The sequence below is a fragment of the Mobula hypostoma genome, chromosome 12 (assembly GCF_963921235.1).
Source record: "Mobula hypostoma chromosome 12, sMobHyp1.1, whole genome shotgun sequence".
NCBI classification, from domain to species: Eukaryota; Metazoa; Chordata; class Chondrichthyes; order Myliobatiformes; family Myliobatidae; genus Mobula; species Mobula hypostoma.
In genome coordinates, this window is record NC_086108.1 from 7,907,628 (window position 1) to 7,921,409 (window position 13,782).

The window sequence follows — 13,782 nt, forward strand, 5'->3', positions numbered from 1 at the left end:
ACATCCTCCTCACATTTCACACTGCCACCCAGCTTCGTGTCATCGGCAAATTTGCTAATGTTACTTTTAATTCCCTCATCTAAATCGTTAATATATATTGTAAACAGCTGCGGTCCCAGCACTGAACCCTGTGGTACCCCACTGGTCACCGCCTGCCATTCCGAAAGGGACCCGTTAATCGCTACTCTTTGTTTTCTGTCAGCCAGCCAATTTTCAATCCATGTCAGTACTCTGCCCCCAATACCATGTGCCCTAATTTTGCCCACTAATATCCTATGTGGGACTTTATCAAAGGCTTTCTGAAAGTCCAGGTACACTACATCCACTGGCTCTCCCTTGTCCATTTTCATAGTTACATAGAAAACATAGAAAATAGGTGCAGGAGTAGGACATTCGGCCCTTCGAGCCTGCACCACCATTCAGTATGATCATGGCTAATCATCCAACTCAGAACCCTGCACCAGCCTTCCCTCCATACCCCCTGATCCCTTTAGCCACAAGGGCCATATCTAACTCCCTCTTAAATATAGCCAATGAACTGACCTCAACAGTTTCCTGTGGCAGAGAATTCCACAGATTCACCTCTCTCTGTGTGAAGATGTTTTTCCTAATCTCGGTCCTAAAAGGCTTACCCTTTATCCTGAAACTGTGACCCCTCGTTCTGGACTTCCCCAACATCGAGAACAATCTTCCTGCATCTAGCCTGTCCAATCCCTTTAGGATTTTATACGTTTCAATCAGATCCCCCCTCAATCTTCTAAATTCCAACGAGTATAAGCCTAGTTCATCCAATCTTTCATCATATGAAAGTCCTGCCATCCCAGGAATCAATCTGGTGAACCTTCTTTGTACTCCCTCTATGGCAAGGATGTCTTTCCTCAGATTAGGGGACCAAAACTGCACACAATACTCCAGGTGTGGTCTCACCAAGGCCCTGTACAACTGCAGTAGTACCTCCCTGCTCCTGTACTTGAATCCTCTCGCTATAAATGCCAGCATACCATTCGCCTTTTTCACCGCCTGCTGTACCTGCATGCCCACTTTCAATGACTGGTGTATAATGACACCCAGGTCTCGTTGCACCTCCCCTTTTCCTAATCGGCCACCATTCAGATAATAATCTGTTTTCCTGTTTTTGCCACCAAAGTGGATAACTTCACATTTATCCACATTAAATTGCATCTGCCATGAATTTGCCCACTCACCCAACCTATCCAAGTCACCCTGCATCCTCTTAGCATCCTCCTCACAGCTGACACTGCTGCCCAGCTTCGTGTCATCCGCAAACTTGGAGATGCTGCATTTAATTCCCTCATTCAAGTCATTAGTATATATTGTAAACAACTGGGGTCCCAACACTGAGCCTTGCGGTACCCCACTAGTCACTGCCTGCCATTCTGAAAAGGTCTGGTTTATTCCCACTCTTTGCTTCCTGTCTGCTAACCAATTCTCTATCCACATCAATACCTTACCCCCAATACTGTGTGCTTTAAGTTTGCACACTAATCTCCTGTGTGGGACCTTGTCAAAAGCCTTTTGAAAATCCAAATATACCACATCCACTGGTTCTCCCCTATCCACTCTACTAGTTACATCCTCAAAAATTTCTATGAGATTTGTCAGACATGATATTCCTTTCACAAATCCACGCTGACTTTGTCCGATGATTTCACCGCTTTCCAAATGTGCTGTTATCACATCTTTGATAACTGACTCTAGCAGTTTCCCCACCACCGACGTTAGGCTAACCGGTCTATAATTACCCGGTTTCTCTCTCCCTCCTTTTTTAAAAAGTGGGGTTACATTAGCCACCCTCCAATCCTCAAGAACTAGTCCAGAATCTAAAGAATCCTCAAAAAATTCCAGAAGGTTAGTCAAGCACGATTTCCCCTTCGTAAGTCCATGCTGACTCGGATCGATTCTGTTACTGCTATCCAGATGTGTCTTAATTTCATCTTTTATAATTGACTCCAGCATCTTTCCCACCACCGATGTCAGGCTAACGGTCTATAATTCCCTGTTTTCTCTCTTCCTCCCTTCTTGAAGAGAGGGACAACATTAGCCACCCTCCAATCCACAGGAACTGATACTGAATCTATAGAACATTGGAAAATGATTACCAATGCATCCACGATTTCTAAAGCCACCTCCTTAAGTACCCTGGGATGCAGACCATCAGGTCCTGGGGACTTATCAGCCTTCAGACCCAACAGTCTATCCAACACCATTTCCTGCCTAATATAAATTTCCTTCAATTCATCCATTACCCTAGGTCCTTTGGCCACTATTACATCTGGGAGATTATTTGTGTCTTCCCTAGTGAAGACAGATCCAAAGTACCTGTTCAACTCGTCTGCCATTTCCTTGTTCCCCATAATAAATTCACCTGCTTCCATCTTCAAGGGTCCAATTTTGGTCTTAACTATTTTTTTCTTTTTCACATACCTAAAGAAGCTTTTACTATCCTCCTTTATATTCTTGGATAGTTTACCTTTGTACCTCATTTTTCTCCGCGTATTGACTTTTTAGTTACCTTCTGTTGCTCTTTAAAAGTTTCCCAATCCTCCGGCTTCCCACTTGTCTTTGCTATGTTATACTTCTCTTTTATTTTTATACTGTCCATTACTTCCCTTGTCAGCCACGGCCTCCCCTTACTCCCCTTAGGATCTTTCTTCCTCTTTGGAATGAACTGATCCTGCACCTTCCGCATTATTCCCAGAAACACTTGCCATTGCTGTTCCACTGTCATCCCTGCTAGGGTATTGTTCCATTGAACTTTGGCCAGCTCCTCCCTCATAGAACCATAGTTCCCTTTGTTCAACTGTAATACTGACACTTCTGAGTTTCCCTTCTCCCTCTCAAATTGTAGATTAAAATTTATCATATTATGGTCACTACCTCCTCATGGCTCCTTTACTTCGAGGTCCCTGATCAAATCCGGTTCATTACACAACACTAAATCTAGAATTGCGTTCTCTCTGATAGGCTCCAGTACAAGCTGTTCTAAGAATCCATCTCGGAGGGACTCCACAAACTCCCTTTCTTGGGGTCCAGTACCAACCTGATTCCTCCAGTCTACCTGCATGTTGAAATCCCCCATAACAACTGTAGCATTACCTTTGCTACATGTCAATTTTAACTCTTGATTCAACCTACACCCTACATCCAGACTACTGTTTGGGGGCCTGTAGATAACTCCCATTAGGGTCTTTCTACCCTTAGAATTGCTCAGTTCTATCCATACTGACTCTACGTCTCCTGATTCTATGTCCCCCCTCGCAAGGGACTGAATATCATTCCTCACCAACAGAGCCACTCCACCCCCTCTGCCCATCAGTCTGTCCTTTCGATAGGACGTATACCCTTGAATATTCATTTCCCAGGCCCTGTCCACTTGAAGCCATGTCTCTGTTATTCCCACAACATCATACTTACCAATTTCCAACTGTGCCCCAAGCTCATCCACTTTATTTCTTATACTCCGTGCATTCATATACAGTACTTTTAATTCATTACTCCCCTCACCTCCCATATCAATTCCTATTTCACTTGGCCATACTGTACGATCCCCTCTTGAGCTTTCTGCTCTGTTGATTCTGCCGTCTTTCTTAACTTTTCTTATTCTCACTTTCCCTTTATCTCCATCCTTATGTTTCCAGTTCGTCCCCTCCCCCCCACTACTTAGTTTAAACACACCCGTGTTGCAGAGGCAAACCTGCCTGCCAGAATGCTGGTGCCCCGCTTATTAAGGTGCAACCCGTCCCTTTTGTACAATTCATCCTTACCCCGAAACATACCCCAGTGGTCCAAGAATGTAAATCCTTGCTTCCTGCACCAGTTCCTCAGCCACACATTCAGATCCATTATCTCCCTGTTCGTGACCACTCCAGCACGGGGAACTGGAAGCAAACCGGAGATAACCACCCTGGAAGTCCTGCTTTTCAGCCTGCTTCCGAGTTCTCTGAAGTCACGCTGTGACTGCGACCCATGACATGATAAAGGTTGGGAACCCTCTTCTGAAGTGAATCAATTCACTCTTTCCTGGATAATGCAGCTGACTTTCAACTTCCCTCGCTGACAATGGGAACTTGTCAGTATGCAAACAACAGCGGATCCAGGATGCAAAAAGAGGACTGGAATAATAAAGCAAGGATGTAGTGCTGAGGCTTTGTAAAGCAATGGTGAGGCCTCACTTGCAGTATTGTGAGCAGTTTTATAGAAACATAGAAACATAGAAAATAGGTGCAGGAGTAGGCCATTCGGCCCTTCGAGCCTGCACTGCCATTTATTATGATCATGGCTGATCATCCAACTCAGAACCCCGCCCCAGCCTTCCCTCCATACCCCCTGATCCCCGTAGCCACAAGGGCCATATCTAACTCCCTCTTAAATATAGCCAATGAACTGGCCTCAACTGTTTCCTGTGGCAGAGAATTCCACAGATTCACCACTCTCTGTGTGAAGAAGTTTTTCCTAATCTCGGTCCTAAAAGGCTTCCCCTCTATCCTCAAATTGTGGCCCCTTGTTCTGGACTTCCCCAACATTGGGAACAATCTTCCTGCATCTAGCCTGTCCAATCCCTTTAGGATCTTATACGATTCAATCAGATCCCCCCTCAATCTTCTAAATTCCAACGAGTACAAGCCCAGTTCATCCAGTCTTTCTTCATATGAAAGTCCTGCCATCCCAGGAATCAATCTGGTGAACCTTCTTTGTACTCCCTCTATGGCAAGGATGTCTTTCCTCAGATTAGGGGACCAAAACTGCACACAATACTCCAGGTGTGGTCTCACCAAGGCCTTGTACAACTGCAGTAGTACCTCCCTGCTCCTGTACTCGAATCCTCTCGCTATAAATGCCAGCATACCATTCGCCTTTTTGACCGCCTGCTGTACCTGCATGCCCACTTTCAATGACTGGTGTATAATGACACCCAGGTCTCGTTGCACCTCCCCTTTTCCTAATCGGCCACCATTCAGATAATAATCTGTTTTCCTATTTTTGCCACCAAAGTGGATAACTTCACATTTATCCACATTAAATTGCAACTACCATGAATTTGCCCACTCACCCAACCTATCCAAGTCACCCTGCATCCTCTTAGCATCCTCCTCACAGCTAACATTGCCACCCAGCTTCGTGTCATCCGCAAACTTGGAGATGCTGCATTTAATTCCCTCATCCAAGTCATTAATATATATTGTAAACAACTGGGGTCCCAGCACTGAGCCTTGCGGTACCCCACTAGTCACCGCCTGCCATTCTGAAAAGGTCCCGTTTATTCCCACTCTTTGCTTCCTGTCTGCCAACCAATTCTCCATCCACATCAATACCTTACCTCCAATACCGTGTGCTTTAAGTTTGCACACTAATCTCCTGTGTGGGACCTTGTCAAAAGCCTTTTGAAAATCCAAATATACCACATCCACTGGTTCTCCCCTATCCACTCTACTAGTTACATCCTCAAAAAATTCTATGAGATTCGTCAGACATGATTTTCCTTTCACAAATCCATGCTGACTTTGTCCGATCATTTCACCGCTTTCCAAATGTGCTGTTATCACACCCTTGATTACTGACTCCAGCAGTTTCCCCACCACCGACGTTTGGCTAACTGGTCTATAATTCCCCGGTTTCTCTCTCCCTCCTTTTTTAAAAAGTGGAGTTACATTAGCCACCCTCCAATCCTCAGGAACTAGTCCAGAATCTAACGAGTTTTGAAAAATTATCACTAATGCATCCACTATTTCTTGGGCTACTTCCTTAAGCACTCTAGGATGCAGACCATCTGGCCCTGGGGATTTATCTGCCTTCAATCCCTTCAATTTACCTAACACCACTTCCCTACTAACATGTATTTCACTCAGTTCCTCCATCTCACTGGACCCTCTGTCCCCTACTATTTCTGGAAGATTATTTATGTCCTCCTTAGTGAAGACAGAACCAAAGTAATTATTCAATTGGTCTGCCATGTCCTTGCTCCCCATAATCAATTCACCTGTTTCTGTCTGCAGGGGACCTACATTTGTCTTTACCAGTCTTTTCCTTTTTACATATCTATAAAAGCTTTTACAGTCCGTTTTGGGCCCCTTATCTGAGAAAGGACGTGCTGACATTGGAGAGGATCTAGAGGAGGTTTGCGAGAATGATTCCGGAATTGAAAGGCTCGTCATATGGAGAACGTTTGATGGCTCCGGGACTGTACTCACTGGAATTCAGAAGAGCGAGGGTGGAATCTCACTGAAACCTATTGAATGTCGAAAGGCCCAGATAAAGTGGATGTGGAGAGGACGTTTTCTATGGTGGGTAAGTCTAAGACCAGAGGACACAGCCTTAGAATAGAGGGGTGTTCATTTAGAACGGAGATGAGGAGGAAGTTCTTTAGACAGGGGGAGGTGAATCTGTGGAACCCGTTGTCACAGGCAACTGTGGAGGTCAAGTCTTTGGGTATATTTAAGGCAGAAGTTGATAGATTCTTGAATAGTCAGGGCATGAGGGGATACGAGGAGAAGGCAGGAGATTGGGGCTGAGAGGGAAAATGGATGAGCCATGATGAAATGGCAGAGCAGACTCAAAGGGCCAAATGGCCTAATTCCTCTTCTATATCTTATGGTTTTATGGTCCCATTAGGGTGGCATGCAGGTTCGACTCACCCATGCCAACCTGAATTAGTCTGTCCACTACAGAGCTAAATGCCAACTTGCATTTTGGCCCAGATCCCACTAAAACCTTTCCAATGTCCTTGAAATGTCATAGATCATTCCAAAACACACCCACCTCTGTGTAGGAAAGAAAACTTTCCCCTGTAAATGTGTCCCGTCTCACCTTTAACCTATGACCTCTGGTTTTAGCCTGCCCTACCCTGGGGAAAAGGCTGTGACCATGCACTTTATCTCTGCCCCTAATGATTTTATAAACCTCAGTACTGAAAGCTGGTTGTCATGGTGGTCGCTGGCAGAACTGGACTCAGATGCATAGGAACAGCAGGCTCTGTCATGGCGGGTGCTGGCAATGACCTGACCCAGGGGGAACCCCAAGATACATCTGCTCCTCTACACCGTTAGGAACCTCACCATTAACCTTTTACCCATCCTTCAAGTTTGACCTTCTAAAGCAGGGCTTCCCAACCTGGTGTCCACTGTGACGAGAGTACACATAGATTAAGATGTTAGCTGTCCTGTGCTGGCACCAGTGGGATTAGCAGTTGGTCTGCCACCTGTCTTCAGGAGAAAGAGAGATAAGGAAAACAATGGAGCAGCATTTGGAGATGTTAATGAAGGGACGGGAGAGTTTAACGGAAGGAGAGCTGTCAAGATCGGCTCCCCCTTTGAACCCTGAACTATTTGAAGTGATGGGCAGGCGATACCCCAGCAGGGGGATAAAAAGGGACAGGTTCTCTAAGGCGACACACACGACACCCCGAGGTAACGAGACCCTGGAAGCGATGCGTCTCCCACAAGTCGGTGGGATGTTTTGGAGGGCTGGTCGCGGGACCAAGCCATAGACGCACAGGGTGGAAAGGTACGATCGGCGGGAACCTGGTGTGTGTCCGCCCTTGCCTGGGTGCCAGGTTTCACCTCAGAGAAACATTCATATCTGGAAACGGGGGGAGGTCACAGTTGGTGACCTCAGAAGACATCACAAAGGGCTCGCCCGAAAGCTGACTGCGAAGAATATCGAAGGTCTGTGTGGAAGCCGTTTGAATATTCATTCGTTTTTGCTCTCTCTCTCCCTCCCCCCACCGTCCATCGCCACGGCAGTGATTACTGCGAACTGAACTGAACTCAATTGAACTGAACTTTGCGTCACTTTGAAACTGGTCATTTATCCCTAGACGACAATAGAGCTTGATTGATCCTATTATCTTAATTCTGTGTACATGTGTGTTTATCATTGCTGAACTGTTGCATTTATTATCCTTTTGATTAGATTACTGTGTTGCTTGTTTCTTTAATAAAACTTTATTACTTCTAGTAATCCAGACTCCAACTGAGTGATCCATTTCTGCTGGTTTGGCAACCCAGTTACGGGGTACGTAACATAAGTGGGGTTCTCGTCCACGATTTTGAACGCTAAATTTGGGACGGAGTAAATTGATTGGGTTAAAATTCCCGAAAGGAAGAAGAGACAAACAGCAGAAATGGAGGTTGAGGAATTTATAAAGGCGCCGACCTTGGAGGCATTAGAGGATGCCAGGAGAGCAGAATTGGTAGCTGTGGCCAAACGGTTGAATCTTGTTAAGGGGAAGTCGACAATGAGGAGAGAGGAGATACACAGAGCTATCGTAGAGCACTATGTATCTAAAGGTGTGTTTCCCCAAGGGGAGCTGGAGGTGGTGTCTATTGAAAAACCTGCTGGAGACGCAGTACAGGTACAGCTTGAAAAACTGAGACTCGAGCACGAGTTCCGGGTACGGCAGCTAGAACACGAAGAGAAAGGGAGGCAATGGGAGCGAGAAGAGAAAGAAAAGCAGTTAGAAAGGCAGGAGAAAGAGAGAGAGTTAGAAAGACAGGAGAGAGAGAGAGAGAGAGAGACAGTTGGAGCGAGAAGAGAGGCAGTTGGAGAAACAGAGGGAAAGGGAATTCGAGCTGGAGAAGTTAAAGATAAGGGCAGAGCAGGGGCCCGTGCCGAACCAAGGGGTTCAGGGCGACCCAGGAATTTAGGCTGGTTCCCCCATTTGACGGTACCAATGTGGATCGGTACTTTCTCCATTTCGAAAAAGTTGCTACAAGTCAGGACTGGCCGAGGGATAAGTGAGCTGTTTTGCTTCAGAGTGTACTGAAAGGGAAAGCCCAACAAACAACAAACTTACTCAGCTTTGTCCGCGGAAGATGCCCAGAAGTATGAGGTGGTGAAAGAGGCCATCCTCAGGATTTATGAGTTGGTCCCGGAGGCATACCGGAAGAGGTTCCAGAATGCGAGGAAGCAGTGGGACCGCACGTATTTGGAGTTTGCCCATGAGATGCAGACATATTGTGAGCGTTGGTGCGCCTCGAAGGGGGTAGAGGGGGATTATGACAGACTGCTACAGCTGATCCTGATTGAGCAGTTTAAAGGTTGTGTCCCTGAGGGTATGAGACCCTACCTAGATGAGAAAGAGGCAGCCACGTTAGCCGCAACTGCTAAGTTAGCGGATGAGTATGCGTTGACACATAAAATGAAGTTTGCCCCGAGTAAAGGCTACCAGAAGGGTAGTCAGGACGGCGGGGAGAATCCGCCAGAAAAGTCAGAAAGTAAGCCGGGGACTAGTGAGAAGGATAAGGTAGACCGGGAGCAGTCTGGTAGGAAGTCTCCTGGGGTCGTCTGTTATAATTGTGGGAAAGTCGGACACTTTGCGTCCAGGTGCTTTGCCCCAAAGAAGGAGACGGGAAAAGGAAAAACGGCGATTTTGACTAGCTGTATCGAGCTGGTAAACGAACCGCTAGGAGAGGACAGGTCTGCCAAAGTTCAGGAAGGGCGCGAGAGGTTTATCTTGGCCGGATTGGTGTCAGTGAAGGAGGGATTAAACCCAGTTCCAGTGCGGATCTGGAGAGACACGGGAGCGTGTCAGTCATTGATATTGAAGACTGTATTAGAGTTTAGTTCAGAGACCCAGACTGGGGAGGTCAAGGTCAAAGGTATTGGGGAAGGGACAGAGGCAGTCCCTTTGCACCAGGTACACCTACAAAGCAACTTGGTCTCTGGACTAGTCACAATCGGAGTGAGGTCCGAGTTACCGATGAAAGGCGTGGAAGTCTTGCTCGGTAATGACCTCGCCGGGGGAATCATGTTCCCAGCCGTGAGATTGACAGGTCAGCCTACCAGCATTGAGGCCCCGCCCATGGACTCACAGGTTCATCCCGGGCTTCCCGAAGTAAATTTAGCTGAGATGTACCAGGAGGAGGTAGAAAGTGAAAAGAAGGAGTGTAGTGAAACAAGAGGTAGTGAGGGAGATGAGACAGACTTAGCATTAGCCAGGAAAGAATTTGTGCAGACGCAGGAGCGAGACGAGGGGCTGATGGTTTTGGCGGAGACAGCTCCCTCTGACGCAGAATTAAGAAGGGAGCCAGTAAGTTATTGTGTGGAGGAGGAAGTGCTAAGGAAGAAAGGGAGACCAAGTACCGTACCCGCAGATGAGTAATGGGGGGTGGTGCAAAAGAGTTATGGGGATGAGATTTTTAACCTGGCCCACAAGATACCCCTCGGTGGACATTTTGAGGTGCTGGAGGAAACAGTTGGTGGAATCATGAAAGAGGTTTACCGGCTGCACAGGAGGAAGGATGTTATTGATTATGGCAGACGCGAACTGAGACAGTCACAGGCTTTGGATATGCTAACAAACCTAGTCGGTGTTAGCGCGGAAATCAATGAAGCTAGGGTCCCCCGATAAGAAAAAAACACCATTTTGAAAAGATGAGTATGGTATCGACCAGATGGGAGAAGGTTATTGTTTTGGCCAGCTGGGCTGATAAGGTCTCTCCCTTAATCCCCGAACAAAGCGACTCTTTAGGAGAAGTAATTAAATGGCTCGCACACGTGTGTTTGATTGTCCGGAGGCGATGCAAAGAACTGGGACGTTGGGTGGCGTTTGTTACGCTAGGTCAGCCTAGTGAGCAACATTCCTATAGAATGAGTAATTCAGTGACGAAAGGGCTAACGAACACAGAAGTGTATATTGGCAATGTAATACGGCTGTCTGAAGCCAGCTTGATAGTGAACCTTGAGAAAAATGAGTTCGGCCACACGAAGGTCACCTATCTGGGAATTGTGGTAACACAGGGGCAGCTGGCAGCGATGCAAGCTACAGTGCAGGCTATCTCTGACATCCCAACCCCGACAGACAAGAGGGCCCTCAGAAGGCTCTTGGAGATGGTGGGGTACTGTAGGAAGTTTTGCAATAACTCTGCGGTTACTACCCCTTCCCCTCCTACTAAGCCCTTGCGAGAGAAAACTAAGTCGGGATGGGACGACCCTTGTTATTGTGGTCTGGGACGAAACCCAATGAGAGGTTACATTGATCGCAATTCATCAGTGTTTTTGGCCACTATGAAGTTTGCTAAGTTGGAGCCTGGTTTAAGGAATTTGATATAAAAATTACACATATAAAAGGAACAGAAAATGTGATGGCTGACTGTCTGTCAGGTGTTGACAACTTCAAACTCGCTGTATTAGCCAAATAGCTGATGAAGATGTATATTTGTGTGTATCAAATAATGTATTCATGTTTGTAATTTTTACCCCAGTAAAAATCCTTAAAGGTGAGGGTGTGACGAGAGTACACATAGATTAAGATGTTAGCTGTCCTGTGCTGGCACCAGTGGGATCAGCAGTTGGTCTGCCACCTGTCTTCAGGAGAAAGAGAGATAAGGAAAACAATGGAGCAGCATTTGGAGATGTTAATGAAGGGACGGGAGAGTTTAACGGAAGGAGAGCTGTCAAGATCGGCTCCCCCTTTGAACCCTGAACTGTTTGAAGTGATGGACAGGCGATACCCCAGCAGGGGGATAAAAAGGGACAGGTTCGCTAAGGCGACACACACGACACCCCGAGGTAACGAGACCCTGGAAGCGGTGCATCTCCCACAAGTTGGTGGGATGTATTGGAGGGCTGGTCGCGGGACCAAGCCATAGACGCACAGGGTGGAAAGGTACGATCGGCGGGAACCTGGTGTGTGTCCGCCCTTGCCTGGGTGCCAGGTTTCACAGCAGAGAAACGATCGTATCTGGAAACGGGGGAGATCACAGTCGGTGACCTCAGAAGACATCACAAAGGGCTCGCCCGAAAGCTGACTGCGAAGAATATCGAAGGTCTGTGTGGAAGCTGTTTGAATATTCATTCGTTTTTGCTCTCTCTCTTCCTCCCCCCACTGTCCATCGCCACGGCAGTGATTACTGTGAACTGAACTGAATTCAATTGAACTGAACTTTGCGTCACTTTGAAACTGGTCATTTACCCCTAGACGATGATAGAGCTTGATTGATCCTATTATCCTAATTCTGTGTACATGTGTGTTTATCATTGCTGAACTGTTGCATTTATTATCCTTTTGATTAGAGTACTGTGTTGCTTGTTTCTTTAATAAAACTTTATTAGTTCTAGTAATCCAGACTCCAACTGAGTGATCCATTTCTGCTGGTTTGGCAACCCAGTTACGGGGTATGAAACACCACGAAAACCCTCGGTTAACGTAGGGTCCACAGAAACCCTCGGTTAATGTAGGGTCCATGGCCTAATAAAGGCTGGGAGCTCAGTTCTAAAGTGAATCCCAAGAGAAGGAAACAAGAGGTTAGACACAGGAATACCAACAGAGTATTGGAGCAACATCATGAGACAAATCATTCTCCACAAACACAAGGACTCCACTACAGAGCTAAACGAGAGGCCCTTTAAATAATCACAGAACGCAAGAAACCCGTGTCAGTCATAATTAACTCCACCAGATCAAGCAGAGGGCTTAACTGCTCTTTTTTAGCGTAAACACGAGGAATTCTGCAGATGCTGGAAATTCAAGCAACACACATCAAAGTTGCTGGTGAACACAGCAGGCCAGGCAGCATCTCTAGGAAGAGGTACAGTCGACGTTTCCGTTAGTCCTGATGAAGGGTCTCGGCCCGAAACATCGACTGTACCTCTTCCTAGAAATGCTGCCTAGCCTGCTGCGTTCACCAGCAACTTTGATGTGTGTTGCTTAACTGCTCCGGTTATGATAACCACACTGGACAATGAAGACTTTGCTTCCTGAATACTTTTGGGTGTATCTGATGGATTTCAGGCTGCTGATTCTGAAAATCACCATGAAATTTCCCTATCACACAGTTGTTCTGAAATTACCTATAATTTTTACTTCAATTCATAATTCAACTCAATGAAAACATTGCCCTCGATGTAAGATGAAAATTTTTCTGCCTTGTCCAGGCAGGCCTGGGTTTGCTTCGGCAGGACGGGCTTTAGAAAGCCTATAAAAGCATCGTACTGTACGTCTCTCGAGTACGTAAATACAGGTGCTTGAGAGGCCCCGTGCTCTACGGCAAACTGCAGAGTCCCACAGTGTTCATGACGCTGGCAACATCCTTACCAAACTGATAAAGGTCGAGTAAGTGAAGAGGAGGGGTGATAGAGTCTAAAAAAGAGTTGGTGCTGCTTCACAGCTAGCTCTTTTTATACACATACAGTAGATAAGAAACATTCCACTCAGACTTGCAGGTTAGAGTCAGACGATCAGAAAGCCCTTTCTCAAATAATACCGAGGATGCCACAGACACTAGTACAGCTCGGGGTGTTGCGGAGTTCGGAGTTCAATTCCGGAGTTTTCTGTACGGATCGCATGGGATTTCCCTGGGTGCTCCGGTTTCCTCCCACAGCTCCAAAGGAGTGCAGGGTAGGTTCACTGGTTGCTGAAAGTGATCCCGTCGTTAGGTTAGGATTAGTCGGGTTGCTGGAGCATTGTGGCTCGAAGGGCCAGAAGGACCTACTCCACATTGCATCACTAAGGTAATGTAAAAAAAAGTGATACCAAGAGAAGCTTCCAGAACTTTCCAGAATCATACAAATGTGATGACTCGGGGACACTGAACAACTGTGACCACGAGGAAACATATTAAACAGATTCACGTATATAACAACTACTTACAGTATGAGAACGAACCTAAGAAAGCCTACAGATGCTGGGAATCCAAAGCAACACCCCCAAAATTCTGAAGGAAGTCAGCAGGTCAGGCAGCACCTGTGGAAATGGGTAAACAGTTGATGTTTCAGGCTGATACTCTTCATCAGCACTGGAGGAAAAGAAGAGAAGTCAGAGTT